The sequence below is a fragment of the Chionomys nivalis genome, chromosome 26, assembly GCF_950005125.1.
Source record: "Chionomys nivalis chromosome 26, mChiNiv1.1, whole genome shotgun sequence".
Taxonomy (NCBI): Eukaryota; Metazoa; Chordata; class Mammalia; order Rodentia; family Cricetidae; genus Chionomys; species Chionomys nivalis.
Window position 1 is genome coordinate 5,084,118 of NC_080111.1, and position 21,366 is coordinate 5,105,483.

Sequence of the window (21,366 nt, forward strand, 5' to 3'; positions counted from 1 at the left end):
AATGCTGGGATTGAAGGTGTGCAAAGCAGCCTCCACCACCAACAACAACCAGCAACCAGCAACATCCCCCCTTTTCTGAGGCAAGGTCTCCTTTTTTTAAAATTTTTTTTCAATATTTATTTATTAGTATACAATATTCTTCTTCTTCTTCTTCTTCTTCTTCTTCTTCTTCTTCTTCTTCTTCTTCTTCTTCTTCTTCTTCTTCTTCTTCTTCTTCTTCTTCTTCTTCTTCTTCTTCTTCTTCTTCTTCTTCTTTTTGATTTTTCGAGACAGGGTTTCTCTGTGGTTTTTGGAGCCTGTCCTGGAACTAGCTCTGTAGACCAGGCTGGTCTCGAACTCACAGAGATCCGCCTGCCTCTGCCTCCCAAATGCTGGGATTAAAGGAGTGGGCCACCACTGCCAGGCTAGTATACAATATTCTATCTGTGTGTACACCTGCAGGCCAGAAGAGGGCACCAGACCCCATTACAGATGGTTGTGAACCACCATGTGGTTGCTGGGAATTGAACTCAGGACCTTTGGGAGAGCTGGCAATGCTCTTAACCTCTTAACCTCTGAGCCATCTCTCCAGCCCTAGCTCAGGCTATTCTTAAACAGACATACACATTGATAAGAATAAGAGCAGCTCTGCTGATCCAAGAAATCCAATTAGGTCAAATCAAACCAAATCAAAATATCCATCGTTTTATTAAGGATGACACTCTTGGGTGGCTGAGCGCATGGCAGGGAGACAGGACAGGAGGGAGTCTATGCAGACCTGAAAATCACATGTTCTTCCTCTAGGAGGCCCCTTAAAACCCTGTGGGACTGATTCTGACACCCCCCAGGGAGGGGTCAGGGCCTGGCATGCTGGGATTTGGAGTCCAGAGCAAAGCAACTCCCAGGCCAGGGGCTAGGGCTACGCTCCCAACTTAACACACACATTTTTTTTTTTTTGACAGAAAAACTAGTAGACCAGTGTTAAAGAAAAAATGCAGAAACCACTAACCATCTACAAAACAGACGTGAAGCATGACTGAGACTCACATTACTAGGGCTACGGATGTGGTTCAGGTTAGTGTTTGCCTAACATGTTCAGTACCCTGGGTTTGAGCCCTATGATACCCCACTACCAACACATACACACATATGAACACACACATACAAACACACAACACACACAAGGCAGGGTTACCCTACTGTCCTGGGTTTGATCCCTGTGATATCCCACTCCCAATACACACACATACAAACACACACATACACACCACACACATGCACACATGCACACACAAGGCAGGGTTACCCTACTGTCCTGGATTTGATCCCTGTGATACCCCACTCCCAATACACACACATACAAACACACACATACACACCACACACATGCACACACAAGGCAGGGTTACCCTACTGTCCTGGGTTTGATCCCTATGATACCCCACTTCCAAAACACATACACACAAACATATACCACACACACACACACACACACACACACACACAAGCCAGGGTTACCCTACTGTCCCTACTGATAACAAGAAAAATCTCCTTATAATTCTGTAAACCTGAGACCCTGCCTAGCATAGCACCTAAAGTCTAGTTTGGAGAAGTAACCTTAACAACTCTTACGACTCCTGATGCACCCCTGGTACTAATTTTACCGGATTCACATACTTGCCCTGTTTCAGTGGAAACAAACATTTATGAGGATTCCTATATGACCACTCCTGCCCTCCTTTCTTGGATCTTTCCCCTGAAGCCCCCTTTCAATCATATACTTCCTGTACGAAGAGTTTGGACATCTGAGTTTGGCATGTACCCCCAACACTGGGCAGCCAGGAGTGCCTGAAATTAGAAGAGGGTTGTAATCAACAATTAATTCACACTTCAGCTTCCCCATAGCTGGAACTGGAGTTTCTACCCAGGAAGTGGACCCCTCTGTGTGCTTCATAGTTGGCACTGACCTGAAATGCCTACCCATCTGCCTGGGCCTGCAAATCATTTTCTTTTATCTCTAAAATCGGACCTTTGTTATAGCTAATCTCAAGGTGCAATATTAAAAAACTAATAAAGAGTATAGAGCAATGTCAAGGGAGATGTGGAAGGCAGGATTCAGACTTTTCCCGTTTTCTTTGTTCAATAGGAAGTCCTCAGGGAATGGTAAACACTGATGCAGGAGCATAGCTTTGTTTTTGTATCTTTAACTCTTCTAGTAATGCCAGCATCATGAATGCTACACATGCTTTTAACATGTCTTAGAGTTTTGGTTGTGATCCTAGTCTTTAACGGCTGAGCCATCTCTCCAGCCCTTAACATGTCTTAATGCATATATTTCTTCGCATATGTGGTGTGTGTGCACAGATGCACGTCTTTGTATGGAGCCCAGGCTGGGTCAGCCTCTGCTGCTGTTCCTCAGCAGTTCTCCATCTTGGTGTCTTCAGAATGTCTCCTTCAGACAGGTCTCTCATCAACCAAGTAGGCAGCCAGGCCCCAGGGGTCCCGCTGTCTCTGCCTCTCCAGCATTTGAATTGAAGTGGCTGTCGCAAGGCTTGGCTTGTGTTTTCCTTTCTTTCTTTTTATATGAGGGCTTAGAAGAGTAAGTCAGGGGACCCCTTGTAAGACCTGCTTCTCCGCTTCTACTATGTAGGTCCTAGGAATTGAACTCAGATTTTGTTTTTGTTTTTTGAGATAGAGTTTCTCTGTGTAGTGCTGACTGTCCGGAAACTCACTCTGTAGACTAGACTGGCCTCAAACTCAGAGTTCCACCTGCCTCTGCCACCCTAATGCTGGAAGTTTTAATCGCCAGTTTGTCTTGACTTTTTTTTTTTCTAGTATAACCTACAATGTAAATCAACCATTTGGGGATGAATGATCAATTTCAGTAGATAAGGTGATGGCCAGCAACATACCCTTCTCGTTACTATTTTGCACATATTATTCGTTTAATGATTTTCTAGTTTTTTTCTGATCTGCATGAATATTTTGCCAAGTTGTTAACTACTTTCAAAGCATCTACTGTATAAATTATTGTGATGTGGGGAAACCAGCATGCACACGGACCACTGTCTTGGATAGACAGTTATATGTCGTAGGAGGAATGAAAACGTTTGGTTGCTGTTTCCATCGGATCTGATTTGACAAGTTTTTCCACGGAGTTAACAGCTGAGGGTTGTAGCTCTGTGGTAGAACACTAGCTTGATATACAGAAGGCCCTGGGTTCAGTCCCTGGCAACCCTTACTCTCCTATACAGAGAAAGTTAAAGCACACGTAATTCTTTTGTATATTGCTTTATGGAACGCTTGCCTGACAATGGTGTCATCCACTCAACATTCTGCATCATCCTGGAATCTTGTAGCTCATAGAAAGGATGAAGGCAAATGAAATTGACAATCTCTACCTTATTTCACTCCTTGTAATTATGGTTGTATGGATTATGAAAACCATGCGGCGAAACTCAACATCTCTTAGTGAGACAGCAAAGAATCAGCCACCTCTGCTTCGGTTCTCCTGATGTGAAACTGTTTCTTAATAACCCAGACTTGGATAGGTGAGATGGTTCAGAGAGTAAAGGCATTGGACACCATGGCTCGCAGTCTGAATTTGCTCCCTGGAGCCCACCTGGTGCAAGAAAAGAACCAACCCAACAAGCTCTCTTCCTAGTTTAACAGGCATGCCTTTACCCCTGTGTCATACACACACACACAAGAAGAGTAAATTAAATCACGCTGGAAGTACCCTAGACCTACCTAACGCTGAAGGCTTCAAAGGACTGACTCCTTTCACACCAACAAGCATTTTTATGTGACACATTATCTCCCTTACTAGGCTTAGCAGCTGCTATGCTTGCTAATCAGCCAAGAACTCAGAAAGGGCGTTGAAAGAGAGAGAGGGTCAAAGCACGTGAATCTCATAATCAAGGCCAACAAAACTTTTCCTGGGGTATTTCGTTCTTGTTTTTGTTTTTCTTTCCCTTTTCCTTTCTCCTTTTCTTGGGGTTTTCGGTGTAGGCCAGGCTGGCCTCAAATACACAGAGATCGGCTTGCCTCTGCCTTAGGAATCAGTTTTTTTTGCTCTGTAATAACTCAAGTTGTGTCTTCAACAAAATAGTACCTAACCCTGGACGCACTCACCCATTGAACATTGCTCACGGTTGACTTGAGTGACGTCAACTTCAAACGTTTCCAAGTAGGGCGGTACAAAGCTGTGCCATAGAGACATTTAAAATCCTTGGCATGGCCTTGGTGGCAATGTCTTAAGTCCAGGGTTGGATGGGAGATTTACCTACAGCTGTTTCTCCATGTTGTGATTCCTTTTCAGGGTCTATTTGTCCTCCTAGCGTCTGCGTGTCTGTGCTCGTTTTTTCTTAGTGAAGATCATTTATCCTTGAGCTTTCAAATCTTACTTTATAATTTCACCAAATTTCATAGGACACGAGATTATCCTTGGGTTAAGAAGGAACTTCACCTCTATGCCTCTGGGCTGAGGGTGTAAGCTCAGCTGGTAGAACGCTTGTCCAGCGTGTTCAAAGCCCTGGGTAAATTCTTGGCACCATGTAAACCAGGTGAAGAGGTCTATCACCCCAACACCGAGAAGGTTGTTGGAAATAGGGGGTCGTAAGTTTAAGGTGGTCCTTGGCCCTTAGCTATATAAAGAGTTTGGAGATAGCCTGGGCTATACAGAGTTCTTTCTTTTTCAACAAAACAAAACAATCACCTACCAATGATAATTTTCGCAGTAAAATCATTTGATCAAGTCGGTTGTTCACTGCCATGGGAGGAGGGCAAACCTTGGTTTGGAGAGTTGCTGTTTCTTTCAGAGCCACAATTTTTTTTTAGGACTCCTAATCAAAAATCGTAATCACTGCATCAGAAAGCCTGTGGCATCAAACACTTCCTTCCATCCCAGAATGCATTCGGCTAAAAGCGCTCTTTCCTAATTATCTTTGCTTCCCTCAGATCTCCTCCTGATATCTTCCAACATCTGCTCACCCCGTCGTCACACAGATTCCAGACTTTGCAAGCTGCTGTTAGCTAGATGGCTCCACAGATCCTGCGCTTCGAGGTGTCTGGCTTATCTCCTGCCGTAGCGATGCTTTATCGTGCAGAATCGTTTGGTCTGGGTAGCAATTGGGAATCTGTCTGAAGCAGATGGTTTTTTAAATTTTTAAAGTAAATCACATGTAAGCCGTTAGCAACAATACGAAACAAAGCACCTGAAGGATTTTGCTTTTATTGTGTTTATCCCAATTACTGAAGTAGTTTAAACGAAGCAGCCTTATAAAACATTTACATATCTGTGCAGACTTAACTCAAGTTAAACACATTTCCAGTAATTTACACGTTATATTTAAGAAGAAAAGAAAGTCATTTAATGAGAAAGTTATTTTTTTTCTATTGACTGTAATAACCAGTTTCTTTTTATTTGGATGGATAGTTTTTTCATTCTTTTTCTATATTTTCTCCCCGTTTCTTCCCTTTCCTCTAGCCTACCTTTTGTCTTTCTCTCTGTAACTTTATCCCTTTCCCCATAGGAGGTAGCTTAATCGGGCGTATTGGCATAACCTGGGCTGGGGCAGAATTCAAGGCCAACAGCAACTAAGAAAACCTTGCCTGAAAACACACATCAATGGATAGAATAAAGAAAAGGAAGAATTAAGACAGAAGGGAGAAACCACTGAGTCTTAACCCATTGAGGGTGGTATAGCTTTAATAAAACACAGGCCCTGGAGAGCAGCAAGCAGCCTCAATCCACTTCAGATAAGGAATACTGCACACTCAACTGGAACCGACGCTCAGCTCATGGCTAGGGTACTATACATTACTGAATCCTTTGTGGGCTTGCTGTAGGTATTTACACAACCTTGGGAGAACCGTGCAGTGACCATCTTTATTTGAACTCTATACACACCACGAGCGAGACTATAACGGGTTTTACTGTGCAGAAAGGACAAGTCCACGATTGGCTTTCTTGATAGCCTCCGTATAGTTAGAGGTCAAAACAGGAAGCGCCATTGTTAATGTGCGGGGGAACAAGAAAGCTCTGCTCTTAAAAACACCTTGAACCTTCTTCCCCAGGAGGACAGTTTGCCTTCAGGAACTTTGGGTGGGACCATATGGCTTCCTGTGGTTTCTTCAAAGTGGTAAACCTTGTTTTTGTTTCAAAATACAAGTTAAAGGAAATACACTTAGTCATTTTAGGAGGGAGTAGCATTCAGATGCTTTGAGATCGTTACGGGCATCTTGGATCGTTTGTCATATGCGGCTAAAGAGTGGCCAAGATTTTATAGTTAGGGAGAAGACTCCAGTACATTTGCCCCAAACTAATTTCTTTTAAATCTCTACCTGTTTCTGGGAAGGCCCTTGGCTGAGTGTGGACGGTCTGCTTCCGTAGCTGACACCCTTTCTCACAAATGCATGGTGAGAAGGTGAGAAGTTCAAGGGCTTTGGGGCTTGAACTTGCTGAAGCATAATTCCGCAAGAGACCCCTTCTGCGCAAGTATGCACAGGTCATTTTTATAATATCTGTTGCCTTGGAATGACGTTTTAGATAAAAAGAAAAACAAGTCTTCAACTAGCAAAAATGAAGGTCAATTCAAGAAAGGAATACCCTACTAAATATTGTTATGACTTTTGTGTCTAGCCTTCCGAGGTTTTCACAGCTCACGCTTGACAGCCAATAATCTAGAATGACCCATCATTCGAAATAAGTAGAGGCATTTCTTTCTTTTTTTATTTTTCACAAGGAGAATGAATCGAAGCTGCTCTTCTCATCTCTTGGGATGTGACTGTTGCAGGCATGACTGTACCGATATACGGAGGGACTTGATTACCAGTTGGTGGCTGTCTTTCAGTTTCCATTATACTACAAACACAGCTTAAAGCAGTAATACAGCAGATGGCAAAGTCCCCAGATAGCAGAGTCAGAGGCAATGCAACCCCTGTGGCTCCTCATCCTCCTAGTTCCAATCCAGGGCTTGTGCTGGGGAACCCTTATGCGTCTTCTTTTTTTTATTTTTTGGTTTCTTAAGACAGAGTTTCTCTGTAGCTTTGGGGCCTGTTCTGGAGCTAGCTCTTATAGACCAGGCTGGCCTCGAACTCACAGAGATCTGCCTGCTTCTGCCTCTGCCTCTTCCTCCTGAGTGCTGGGATTAAAGGCATGCACCACCACCGCCTGGCTATGGGTCTTCTTTATGATCCTTTCATGCAATATCATTTGAGGTGCCATGATGGAGGTCCAGAATGATAGCCTGAACTCTGCCAGAGGTAATCCCCTGAACCCTTTCCTGTCTCCTTTCTTTGCCCTTCCTCCCTTCCTCTCTGTGGTTCTCAAATGCTCTTCATGAATGTTGAAAAAGAAATAATAGATTAACAGTTTTCGCGGTGGCAAATTTAGTATGCTATTTGTCTTTGAGATTCTAGTACTGAATTCTAAGAGAGTCAATCAATGCTTGTTGAGTGGATAAGTGAACACACCAAAAATTAAACGGCAAATTGAAACAGAAACATCTTTTCAGATGTTACATGAAAATAGAAGATCAATATCATTGCTTAAAAATTTTAATTTAATTTAATTTAGTACCGAGGATTGAAAACAAGTCTCTACAAATGATAAACAGCCACTCTACTGTTCAACTATATGCTTAGACCTAATATTATAATCTTTAGGTAACGATTCAGTATGGAATGCCATGAGAAGCTATTCACAATCCAGACATTCATCTTTATCTATCAGTTCTCATTAATATATACCTGTCATTAATCTTGTTAGCCTCCTTCCAGATAGTACTTTTTTCCCCTTTGCTTTTTTGAGACAGGGTTTCTTTGGAGCCTGTCCTGGAACTAACTCTTGTAGACCAGACGGGTCTTGAACTCATAGAGATCGGCCTGCCTCTGCCTCCCGAGTACTGGGATTAAGGGCGTGCGCCACCACCATCTGACCCCAAATAGTACATTTTGATCAGTTATTATCTACAGATTTTAAGGTCCTAAGTTTTATTCTAATTTTAAATGGCTATGCCCTATTGATAATTTAGATGTTAGAATACATTATTCAGCATTATTGGGTCTACTGGAATACAACAGATTAAAACGATCAAACTGCTGTCATATCTGCAAGAAAATAAGACTTTTCACTAACATACATTTAAACCAGTTTTATTTATAGCTGCTATACTCCTTAACGAATTTCATGTTTATGGAAACATTAGCTGATCATTTTAATGTTATTGCATGCATATGGCTTAACCATGTTTATATATGTTTATACCTTCATATGTGTATATGTATATATACCTGCTTATCAGATAGACAACCTACATGTACTGAGCTTTATCTTATTTCCTAGTGCCAGAAGCATTGATATAATGTGTTTACAATTCCCAGCATCACCTGATTCCGAACTCCATCCCTGGCACACACACACAGGTCACACATATAGTGATTATGTGCATGCACGCATGCACACACACACACACACACAATCTGTAAGGTCTCTAAGTAAATATTTATATACAGGACTTGGAAAATCAAACTTAAATAAAGAATCCATTAATTGTTTTAGGATTAATATATATGGCATTTACGGCCGAGGAAAATACATTGAGGAGAAAAAGTAATCTCAAAGAAGCAGTACATTTCATGGAGTGAAGCCTCTAAAATTCCTAAGGAACAAATATCCAGACTCATTTATTAATATTTTCTTCTGCCAGAGACTGACCTGAGGGCACACACCCCACCACTGCGCTATGTTTTAAGGTCCAGCGTCAGATCTGGAGTCTCACGATTCTACCAAAGGAAAAAAAAATGCTGAAAGATACAGCAAGCTGTCACCCTGCCAACTTAGCTACGTTGTCAAGGAACACGGCACAATGCCCTCTAGTGATGAGTGACCAACTTATGACCAACTATTCACATAGAAGTCACTGGGTGAGCACGGACGCGTCCCCCGAGTCGTGTGCATAAGACAGAAAAATCTTCCTGAGAGAGTTAAGATTGCGAGAGACAAGTTGATGGGCAGAAGGGGTTATATCGGTAATGGTCAGCTATATTAACAGAAATGAGTTTTATGCACAGGGATGTGTTAGAGTATTGCAGATGTTCAGTACTGATAGAGATAATTAGTATTGATAGGCTTGACTTATGTTGATAGAGATGAGATGAGCTATACTGACAATGATGAATCCCATTAATAGAGATGAATACCGCAGATAAAGACTGTACAATTGAAAGAGATGAGCTGCGTTGATAGACAGGAGATGTACCAATAGAACCGAATCGTGTTGTCTCAACAGAGAAGAGCCGAGGATGCTCAGCATGTGAAACTCCATTCCGGGCGCGCATCTAGTCATGCTTCTGTTGAGATAAGGTGTTTGCTGCACCTACCTCAGATCTCCACGTCCCAGCTTCAGTGCCCTCCCATCCAGTCCGCAGCTGGGGTCAGACTAAGGATGCTCTCCAGGCCACATCCCCCAGGGGCAGTGGTGGAGAGGTGGGGCACATGAGAAACCAGAGTCAACAAAACTTTTTCTTTTTCTTCCTTTTTTTTTTCAAAAGAAAAAGACTTCAAAAAGGGGAACCAAGATAACCTTTGAAAGAATCCATGCCAAACTGAAAATACTAACAATAACAATAAACAAACTGTTGGGAGTTCAAAGAGTAAATTAAAATAGGGACCGGAGGAAACCATCTTTGCTTTGTTTGGAGAAGACCTGGTTTCTTGTCCCAAAGCCTCTTCAAAGTGCCATAGCCGTCTCTGTGGTTGGCTGCAGGAATATTCCCTGAGGGAAAGATTTCCCCACCATTTCTCATCTGTTTGATAAACAGACAGGGCAGGTGGTTTTTTATTTTTAGAGAAAGACCAACAATCTGTCTACTTTGTAAGGTTTCTACAGCCCCATAGAGTCTTTTTGTTAACTGTTCACAATGGCTCAGTTTTTTGCTCTAGGTACATTTAAGAAAATGAGACACTTTCGTGCCTTCAGATCTCTGGGTTTAAGCTCAGTGGGAATATTTCAGCTGTCTGAGAAAAACAGCAAGCTGAAGCCTTTGCCTGAAGTGCAGAGAAACGCTTATCACAGTCTCCAGCTTCGAGTCCTTGTGCTTGTTCCCCTTCGATGGTCATCTGCGTGCTGGGATAGGTGCAAGGCGTGTGGAAATGACACACCCAACATTCCCACAAATCAAAGCCGTGGAGCAACGGGAAGGCCTTACTGAGCTGATGTATTAACTGCAGATTCTTCCCCAATGCCTTTAACATTTTCTTTCTTTTAAGCATCAATTGTGTCAGACTTTTAACCATCCCTGGAACTTCTTTGTTTTCTGGCAGCACCTTTTGCAAGCTACTGTAGAGCCACATTCCTGGCCCTCTGTATTTCTTTGTTGTTGTTTTAACTTTATTTTAAAAGTACTTTATCTCAAAAGAATATGTAGGAGTCTTGAGCTTTTAAGTATAGAGACCATCAGAAAAGGGTCAGTATGATATCTATGACTCAGGGAAAAAAGTTTTGGTACCCTCTCTTCCAGGTTTCTAGGGACTGATGGAGCCTTTTCTGAGTTACTTCACATTTAAATAGTGCCCAGTCCAGTGGCTACTCAGGTCCAAGATCCCGGGCACATCAGAAGAGAGGGAAGGGACAGATTTGCCTCTTTAGCTTCTGTAGGGATGTAGTTGGGCTTCTGCAAAAACCACACAGCGCTTCTTTACCCAGTGGAAAAGCAGGTGTGGAGAGCTCAAAACCTCTCTCCAGTGAATAGCTCTGATGGGCTAGACGGCAGAGGGGCTCTCTACATCCTGCTGGAAATCAGGAGAGGAAAATGGATTGCGTGAAGTGAAAGTCTCCGGTGGTGTTGTGTTACTCCTTTCGGTTTTTGCTTTTTGGACACATGTGTCTCATGAAGTTCAGAGTTGGCAGGTGGCTAAGGATGGCCTGAAATCCACAGTCCTTTGGCCTAAGGCTCCCTTCCAGTGTTTGGAACGATTTTGAGGAAGTGGTAATCTTTGCTTTGACGCTTTACCATCTGGGATATATGAAGCTTGATTAATATCTTTTTAGGATCTACATTTGATTAGAACTTAATTTTCTTCTATAATATCTCTCCCAAAAGAAGTGTTTTGGTGGTCTGTGAAATGAATGTCAGAGATTAGAAGTCAATATGGTGATTAAAGCCCAAATCTGAGTCGCCACAGGGTCTAATTTTTAATCACGGTGACATTTTGTTTCTTAAGCTTTAAATTGGCTTAGATTTTTTTCCCCTATCATTTTCGCCACTGGAACTGTGTTAAAGCAACACGCCTTTCTGCCCACAGCTCCTAAGAGGAGCTGTTTCTCTTCTGAGGAGACATACTTAGTATCCAATGGGTTTGTCTTTGTCCCATGCCTGCTTATTGCCTTTAAAGTCCAGCTCCAGGAATCTGTCTCCAGGCCAGATCAAGCCAGTCACAGAACTCTGTTGGGAACATCTTACCAGCCATCAAAACAATTGGTGCTGGAAATTGGAGGAACTGAGTTTAAAGTTCACAGCGATGAGAGTTGTCCATGTCAAGTCTTGGCCATGTGTGTATCCGACACCTTGCACATAGAGCTAGCCCATGAGCCTGGCGTGGAAACCATAAGCCAAAAGAAGTAGAAGTCAGGGCTCTAGTAGAAGCCTGAGAATCCTTCCTTGCCATAAACATTCCTACTCTTCATTAAATATTCTGTTTTCCAGTGAGGCCAGGTTGAAACGTCACCTCCAGTGGACAACTTTAATAATCATGCCTTAGAGAGCAACATTGTATTTCCCTCTGACCCAGGGTTACACATCCGAGTTGATTAGGAACAGTGAAGTTAAAGAGACAATCACTCAAGTGTTTGAGAGAGAAAATTCCTCTCTCATCCATAGAATTCATTTCAAGGTCTTCACCGCTTTGTGAGCTATGACTTAGGAAGTCTGGGGCTGGGGTTGCTTCTCACTGTTGTTAGGGGCAAAGGTCCAGGACGGAAGTAGCAGCATGTAGCAATGGAAATAAAGAAGCAGCAAGGCCGGGCGGGTGGTGGCGCAGGCCTTTAATCCCAGCACTTGGGAGGCAGAGGCAGGCGGATCTCTGTGAGTTCGAGACCAGCCTGGTCTACAAGAGCTAGTTCCAGGACAGGCTCCAAAGCCACAGAGAAACCCTGTCTCGAAAAACCAAAAAAAAAAAAAAAAAAAAAAAAAGAAGCAGCGATACTCTAGAGTCTTAGGTTGTCTTAAGATCCCTAGACTTGTGGGCCTGGCAATTAATCATTTAAACTATTTGGTTAGATTTTCTTTCACTTGTAACTGAAACCTTCGATGGAAATGTGTTACAGATTTCCTGGCTTTCTCCAGAGCCCCAAAAATATCACTAGGAATTAATCAACCCAAAGTCAGTCTGTTCTTAGCACCGCCCCCATCGTGGTGCCTGTCATGTATCACGTGTATCAGCAAAGCTTCCCTTTTTTCTTACTTTCTCGACGGTATGCTAACACACCACAACCAGGGAAACTTCTAGAAGAATGAGTTTGTTTGACCTTCAGTTTCAGATGGATGAGAGACCATAAGGTAGGGAAATATGAGCAGGAAAATGAGAGATCATAGCTTGAGCTGCTGGCAGGAAGCTAAGGGGAGAGAAAACAGAAATGCTGCCTGTCTTTAAACTCCCAAAGCCCACCTCGAGAGATGTACTTCCTCTAGCAAGGCCACACCCCCTAAACCTACAAAAACAGTGCCACTAACTAGGGACTGTAGAACTCTGAGGCCATCTGAGGCTTCTCAGCCTTAGTGCTCCCCCGCCCCGAACCTAACAACTGCACCTGCACGTATTAGAATTTGGGGACTCTCCATCCCCGAGTCCTTGTGAGTGTTCTCCAAATAGAGCTCCATTCCTGGAATTGGGCAAGATAACCCACAGATGTTCTGACTCAGTCCTTGGGAAGGGGTCAAAGTAACCCTCAAATGTTTCCTCTTACCTCACCTGATCTGGCACCCACTCTCCAGCCCGGGCTCAGACCAATCATTGTTAATAGCCCTTTGAATCAGCCAATCCCAATAGTTGAAGAACAACCCCCGAGTTTCCACCCTCGTTTCTATGGCTTTTTGCTTTAAAAATAGCTTGTAACAGTCATTCGGGGTCTTTTGACTTATCGAATGCTGAAAGACCCTGTCACAACAGTATTAAATCCTCTTGCTTTTACATCAACTGCTGTGTGAGAGTGGTCTCTTGGTTGATTGGACTTCAGGGTCCCACAGGATCAAGTATTCTAATGCCCAAGACCATGGGGGGCACTGAACATTCATCCCACCACAATATTATCTGTAGAAAATCTTTGAAAGTAGCATATTTTAGGGAGCCATCAGCCTTTCAGGCTGTGTGTAGTAGTCTTTAAGAACATTAAAAGAGAAGTATCAATGATGTGTAATAAGCCAAATAAAGAAGAAACCAATAAACTTAATCAAAGTTTGGATGGAGTAAACAGACAACGTGGCACATATTTATCATATAGATTTTTCGGACACCCGCATTTATGCGTTATTAACTTTTCCATGATGTGATAAAATACCATGACCAAGGAAGAAGCGAGTTCCTTTGGACTTACGGTTGCAGAGAGAGGTTCCGTAAAGGCCAGGCAGGTGTGGCATCAGACAGCTGGCTTGGGGAGCTGAGAGAACACATCTTCAACTGTAGACATGAAGCAGAGAGAACAACCTCGAGGTGGGGTAAGGCTACAAAATCTCCAAGCCCTTCCCCAGGGACATACTTCCTTCAGAGAAGCCGCACCACCAACCCTTCCCGGATAGCGCCATCATCTGCGGAGTGGGTCTTCAAATGTGTGAACTAACGGGAGCAGTTTTCCATCCAAACCACCACAAGGGCTACCTCCATGAGACATTTGAATTTGAAAGTCCTTACAATACATGGCCCAGGCCTGGATCTTTGGTGTGTCACCTTACCTAAGCCTGATGCTCCTACCTGGCAGGCCGCTGTAGTTCCATCAGATAAATGGAGAATGTTAGGACTGCCTTAATGAACTTGCCCAGGTAAGTGACTGAAGTCAGATGATCCTGTGGGACTAAGGCTGTAACCCGCTAGGGAGTGTTTGCTTGTCCAACAGGCGACAGACCTGGATTCCAGCCCTAGCACCGCAGACTCAGGAGTGCTGACAAACATTTACGGTCCCACCACCGGAAAGGGAGAGGCAAGAGGGTGAGGAGTTCAAGTTCTGTTTCTATTATACAGTGAGCGGGGCAACTTGAGATCCTGTTTTTAATAAAACTCACTATTACTTTATGATAATTAGAAAACGTGATTAATTTATGTCTTCTTGGGCATTGCCAGGTTCAAGCTCCGACGGAAAGGATGTCAGCGTACGAATTGCACAGCTCTGGAAAAATCATCGGAACCTGTAGTGGTGGTTTTCTCCAGGATGGCAGGAAGCAAAGATTTATTGCTCATGGTTCGGTGTTGTGCGCCTTTTCAAGTTTGGAGCATATGCTCCAATTACTTTCTCCAAAGAGAATGACATATTTAGAAAACCATCATATGGAAAGTTTTCATCTCATAGCGCAAGAGACCCATCACGGATGACGTGGCCATGTCTCCTGGATCTAAAATGATTCCATTCTATGATTCTGTGGCAAGGCTTCCATTTTTAGGGAGTTCAAAGGCTCTGCCTTGATAGTCTCCCAAACCACCGAAATGAAAAGTGTAATTAACAAGGTCCCCTGTACTTTTAGCACTAATCAGTGGCTTATAAAGTGTCCAAATGAATTAAATTAAATTTTGGAAGCAAACCTTCAGATTTAGATTGGTACAAATATCTCTGGGGTCCAGGAAAACTGTAAGGGACCTAAAAGATTTAACAGGATAAGTTTGTTGTAATTAACAACAAGCTACCCCAGGGGTGGGGAGAGCAGCAGTTTAGAGTCTGACAGCAAATTACTGAAAATATCCCATCAGGGTGGATAAGCTGGGGCTGGAGTGGTGGAGCAGGCTTTGCGTACTTTTATTTTCTCATGAGCACAGCAGAGCCTTTGTGAAATCGCCAGGAGACACCCCGTAGCGGGACAAGGGGTGCACAGCGCTGGCAACTTGCCTCATTTTGTAATGGCAAGCCTACAGGAAGCAGAACGCCCAAAGTCTGGTCTTGTCTGAAGGCATCCAAGTGTGCGCGTGCGTACTTCACATTGGTGCCGTTACCTTGACGGTGTCCCTCCAATGCCAGAGATACTGATCGCGTGTCACCGTAACAAGCTTTCGTGCTAAGCACGGTGCAGTGTTGTTTTCTGATACACGTACTTGAGCGTTCATAATTTTGCACAGCTTGAAACGGGAAGAACGAGGAGAAACCCTTGGACACACTGGAATTAACGTGGACATTATGTGTGCTACCAAGCTCCACTCTTTTAGCATGGAAGACAGGCACATCTAATTTCGTTGCTACGGAAAGCAAATTAGTTCTCCTGACTAAAGCCTACAGCATTTTCCACATTGTTATTATTTCTTAAAATTTCTTCTATTCTAGTATTTGAAATGAAAAAGAAAATAGTAATTCTTTCTGGAAAAGTATGTGTGCTGTTGTTTGATCTCTGCTACTTCAAAAGTCACTCTTGACTGAGGGACAAAGCAAGAGAAGGGGTTTTAGTTATGGAATGTCTTTCTGTTTCCCATACTCCCTGCTCTCTCTGAAGCCACAGTACTCTGCCCCAAACTGTAACGAGAGGAAGTCACGGTAGCTGTTTGCTATTAAGGCCCCAGAACGTCAGGAGGAAGATCCCGGAATCGCATCTCAGTGTGAGATACGTTCCCACCCTTGGTGGGTTCACACGAGAGGAGACGAGAATGAGACGTGGGTGGGATCCACTGTGAGTCTGTAGCCGGCCTCACTTCAAGCCTGAAGAAAATGCCGCAGAGCTGTTCTTGGGTCTCTCTTTGCCTGTCTGAGCCGTTCTGTAGATAACCTTCTTTATACTGGGCCAGAATGCCAGGCACCCAGTCCTGCGACCCACAGTGCTGGTGCCACGTGGCTCTGCCATGTGGTGACGTCAGACATTTCCGGCCCTGGCCCCTGCTTATCAGACAGGCCTCGGCAGTGGAACCTGGGGGATCCATCAGACTGGCTTCCATGTTCACACGACTCTCTATCAATTCGAGCATAACTTTTAGCTTACTGCCCTCACGGCCGGGTGAGTAAACCTTGAGTGTCACTCATAAAGTTCCATAGGTTAGTCATCGTCTCATTTAAACCACCCCTATGAAAATTCCCGGCATCTTAAGAGGAATAAACTTTAATCGACAGTGTGGCTTTCTCTCTTCCTATGCCCTAACTTCTATTCCTTTTGTAACTGTTTAATGCGGAAAGGTAAATCCCTTGAGACGAAGAGATTACCACCTCTCTCCTCTCATCCAAATGGGACCTCCGCCCCATTTTGCTTGTTGCGTTTTGTTAAAAAGTACCAAGCCTTCTCTTAGTGAAGACAACCCAGAGAGCCTGTGTCATGAACTTTACTGAACTCAGAAAGTCAGCACATAAAAACCCATTAATCCATGCAAACCCTGAAGGAGGAGACTTAGCTCTCTGGCCTAGACTCTATTCCTTTGAAACACAGTTGAAAATGCCTTCCTTGAAGGGATGCTTCGTGATTAATGAGGTAATGTTCATAATGTGTTTTGATATCTTGGAGCAAAAGCCTTACGTAAGGAAAACAAGTATTGATTAATGTTAGCATCCAAATGCAGGGACTATAGATGTCCCAAGGACAAAATACAGGAAAGATGCAAAATTTTCCTCTTATCAGGAAATGTGCATATCATAGATATCCTTTGACAAACATGCTAAATATATACGTCTATAATAAACTAACTCTTGAAGCAGGGCAAGTGCCTCTAGGGGTTGTCATTAGGACTCAAGGAATGTCCTGGCACGAGGCTAAGTGGAGAATTCTACAGATATTTGATGAATGTTGTGGACCATAGTTCTTTTTTTTTTTTTTTGCTTCCCTCCCTGCCTACCCCTCCCCTTCAACCCAAGGTCCCCATGATCCCAATTTACTCAGGAGATCTTGTTTTTCTACTGCCCATGTAGATCTATGTGCATCTCTCTTAGGGTCCTTATTGTTGTCCAGGTTCTCCGGGAATGTGATTTTTGGGCTGCTTTTCTTTGCTTTATGTTTAAAAACCATTTATGAGTGAGCACATGTGATAATTGTCTTTCTGGGTTTGGGTTACCTCACTCAAAATGATGTTTTCTAACTCCATCCATTTGCCTGAAAAATTCAAGATGTCATTATTTTTTCTGCTGTGTAGTATTCCATTATGTAAATGTACCACATTTCCTTATCCATTCCTTGGTTGAAGGGCATTTAGGTTGTTTCCAGTTTCTGGCGATGACAAATAATGCTGCTATGAACATAGCTGAGCACATGTCCTTGTGGCACGATTGAGCATTCTTTGGGTATGTACCCAAAAGTGGTATTATTGGATCTTGAGGAAGGTTGTTTCCTAATTTTCTGAGAAATTGCCATACTGATTTCCAAAGTGGTTTTACAAGTTTGCACTACCATCAACAATGGAGGAGTGTTCCCTTTACCCCACATCCTCTCCAGCAGAAGCTGTCATCAGTGTTTTTGATCTTGGCATTCTTACAGGTATACGATAGAATCTCAGAGTTGTTTGATTTGCATTTCTCTGATGACTAAGGATGTTGAACATTTCCTTAAGTGTCTTTCAGTCATTTTGGATTCACCTGCTGAGAGTTCTCTGTTTAGGTCTGTACTCCATTTCTTTTTTATTGGATTATGTATTCTTTTGATGACCAGTTTCTTGAGTTCTTTGAGTAAGTAGCTGCCATCATCATTCGATCAGCAGAGTCTGTGAAAACTTCCAAGGGAGGGAGGCTACCAATCGTCCTAGACTTGACACCTTTGATCCACAACAATGGCCAGTGTGGAAAGATGCCGTTCAGGGAACATTGGTGGCACTCAGATTTAGTGGTAACCAACAACTCTCCAAGTGGATGTCCCCTTCTCAGTGGAGGACAGGGGTCATGCTTTGGAGTGGAAACTTCCAACTTCAGGGATAGTGAGGAGATCTTAGAGGAGAATCCCACATCATTACGTCACTGAATGAGCATCATTCCTAAGTATTCTAAATACTAACCCTTATACTGCAGATGAGTACAGCACCCACCCCTCACTGAAGAAGCTTTCTCTTTACAACAGAGACCATTGACAGAAAACCATAGCTGGTCAAAATGTAGAGAGCAACTGACCCTTGGGTGCTCAGCCCTAGTGAGTACATTTACAACACAATTCCTGGAAACATCAAGAAAGAGAGGCAGAAAGATTTCGGCGACCAGATGAGAAGGAAATCTGCGGTGAGACTGTCTCCTAGAAACAATAGGGGCACTCCACCCATGATACTTTAATGATATGGCTGTGGCCAGGTGTGGTAGCACACGCCTTTAGCCCTAGCACTCAGGAAGCAGATCTAGGTGGATCTCTGTGAGTTCAAGGTCATCCAGAGCTTCACAGTGACACCCGTCTCAAAATAAAACAAAGCAATAGGGATGCTTAAGGAAGACCTGAACAAACACGACCCTGACAGCCATGCTGATGTGGAAGGCAGAAAACTCCTTGGGCCACTCACCTAGTCAAAGAGCTACAGGGAACTAATGGCTAGGGGAAAGAGTGTTCCTCGGGGTTGAGTCTCCTAATTGGTTACCCAATACCAACTGGTCAGCCCTGAAACCGTGTACATACAAGTAATCTGAGAAAGTTGCGGTTGTATATTTATGCATATATATCCCTGTTTGTGTGTGTGTGTGCGCGCGCGCACGCGTGTGCACGTGTGTGCCCGTTTGTGTGTGTGCGCATAACAATAACAATGAAAGAGGCCTTGAATTTGTGAGGGAGCAAAGAGGAAGATATGGGAAAGGCGGGGAGGGAAGGAAAGGGAAAGGGGGAATGGTGTAATCATATCATAATTTCAAAAAAAACATCGAAAAGAAAGAGCAGGCTTGTTGACTTTTGATATCCCTCAGAGAAGGAGGGTGTGAGAAGGTTCACTGAATCCCATCTTAGACTTGAGGCACTACTTCAGGCTTTGTAGTTTTGTCCTGATTGCATGTGGTCAGGGGTTAAGGGGGTACTTCCAGAGGTACTGCAGTGTTGGGGAAGGTCAACTGATAGGAGCCCCACGTATGCATCCATGGGGAAGCCATCGCGTATGTGGGGTGAAGACTGTCCAGTATGGCTGTTCTGGGGGCCACCCATGCTTGGAATTAAATTTGTTGGAATAAACTCATTGGTTCCCTAGGGTGAACTTGGTGGAATTGTACTCGGTTTGTCTGTGCCCTTAGGACATTACGAGGAGGAGGTAAATGTTTAAGTCTCCCAGGGGAGGAATTTTTAAAGCCACAGGTTCTCACTTGCTTTTGTGATGAGCTGCTTTCCCGACCACGGGTAGAAAGAAGTGTTAACAGAAGCAGCCTTGCGACTGCAGCCCTTATCTCCAGCATGTGGGAGCGAAACCTGGCAGATGCATCAAGGGGGCAGTCTGCCCAGGTGGCAGGTCCGTGCACACTTTGACCCAGCGACTTAATAGCTTGTCCTTTATGCATGAACATACACACATCGCGGCAGTGTTGGCAGGTGTCGGAACCACCCAAATGCCTGCCAATTTCAGGATGGCTTCCTCGCTTGGACAGTCAGCTGCATATTTTGTAATTAAGAAAGAATGAGGGAGATTACCATCTGCAAATTGAAAAAGATGTTAAAGATATATCTTTCAGCAAGATAAAAAGCTGAGTGTGTGGCGTGACTGTGCTTGTGGGCGTGAAACAAAGAATGCGTGTAAAATCTAGGGCGTAATAGATAAAATAGTTTTGTTTTTATATTCACTGAACAGTTACTGGACTCTGGTTAATTTGTAGGGAGACAGAGTGTTACTACAGAATTAAAAATTCTTTTCGTTTAATACTTTAAAAAACCGCACAGGTTCATGGTAAGTAGCAGGTGTTTTATGTATGTATGTATGTATGTATGTATGTATGTATGTATGTATGTATTTTAAAAGACTTGGAACGTGGGGGCCTGTTCCACCACACAAAACTTTAGAGAAATATTCAAATGTGTATGTATAGTACACATATGATATCAAATGCATGTGTGTATTACACATATGATATCAAATGCATATGTGTATTACACATGATACCAACTGTATATGTATATTACACATGATATCAAATGTGTATGTATATCACACATATGACATCAAATGCATATGTGTATTACAAATATGATATCAAATGTATGTCATGTTTACCATCCACCCCGTTTCACTGTTATGCTGTCAGGAAGCTACCATACTTTGGACAGAAACACCTCTGGACACAGAGGAACTATTGGAAGTTTATGGCGTCCGCAAACAGACCAGAGTAAGCCTCTCTCCCCTCTCATTTTATATTCCCTCTAGTGCTGGGATTAAAAGTGTAGGCTGCTACCACCTGAATTTGTTTCTGCATTGATCTTGTGTAGCCCAGGTTGGCCTTGAACTCACAGAGATCCATCTGGTGGAGGGTGCGAGCATCCATCCCACTAGCTGGGTGGTGGTGGCACACACCTTTAATTCCAGCACTCGGGAGGCAGAGGCTGGGATCACAGGTGGATCGCTGTGAGTTTGAGGTCGACCAGGACTACAGTCCCTGGTTCTCTAAAGAAGCAGGCGGAACAAGCCATGGCAAGCCGGTAAGCAGCACTCCTCCATGGCTTCTGCATTGGTTCTTGCTCTGCCTTCCCTCAGTGATGGATGGTGACCTGGAAGGGTGACGGTGGAATGAGCATTTCCTCTGCACGTTGCTTTCAGCTATGGTGTTTGTCACAGCAACAGAGCTCTAAGACAGTGTGCGAACACATCTGTTCCCATGATACAGATGTGGAGGTCAGAGGGCAACTTGCCAAGACTCAGTTCTTTTCTCCACTGTGAAGGGTCTTGGAGATCGAAATTGAGCCATCAGGCTTGGCACTGGGTGAACATCTTGCTAGTCCAGAAACATACTTTAAAGGAATAGGAGGGAATCACAATTCAAACCATCACACCCCTCATAAGCCATAAGCTCACCTACTGCTCTTTGTTGCTGCGTTGTGGTGGTTGTGGAGAATGCGAACAGGAACATGGCCTAAGGACCCCAGGCTTCTGTGTGCAGAATCTCCTGTGCTCCCAACTGGATGAAGACGGGACACACTCTCGATTTTTTTTTTTGTTGTTGTTATTTAGGATTTCTGAAATCTTTTAGAAATACGTACATAGTTTGGGTTTAACACCCCAAATATGTTGCTTAATAACAGCATATAAATGATTTCTGAAATCATTTAATAGCTAGAAAATTA

The 21,366-nt window shown here is 43.5% G+C and overlaps 1 protein-coding gene across 1 annotated transcript in view; it reads right to left on the bottom strand.

Annotated features, from left to right (window-relative positions):
• The window catches only part of Slc39a10 (solute carrier family 39 member 10), a 106,182-nt gene extending 96,801 nt beyond the window's left edge, over positions 1 to 9,381 (bottom strand). The window contains exon 1 of the mRNA XM_057758625.1: positions 9,364 to 9,381. The gene's annotated coding sequence lies outside the window, so the exon portion shown is untranslated. The remainder of the gene's footprint in view (positions 1 to 9,363) is intronic.
• Positions 9,382 to 21,366: the final 11,985 nt, after the last annotated feature.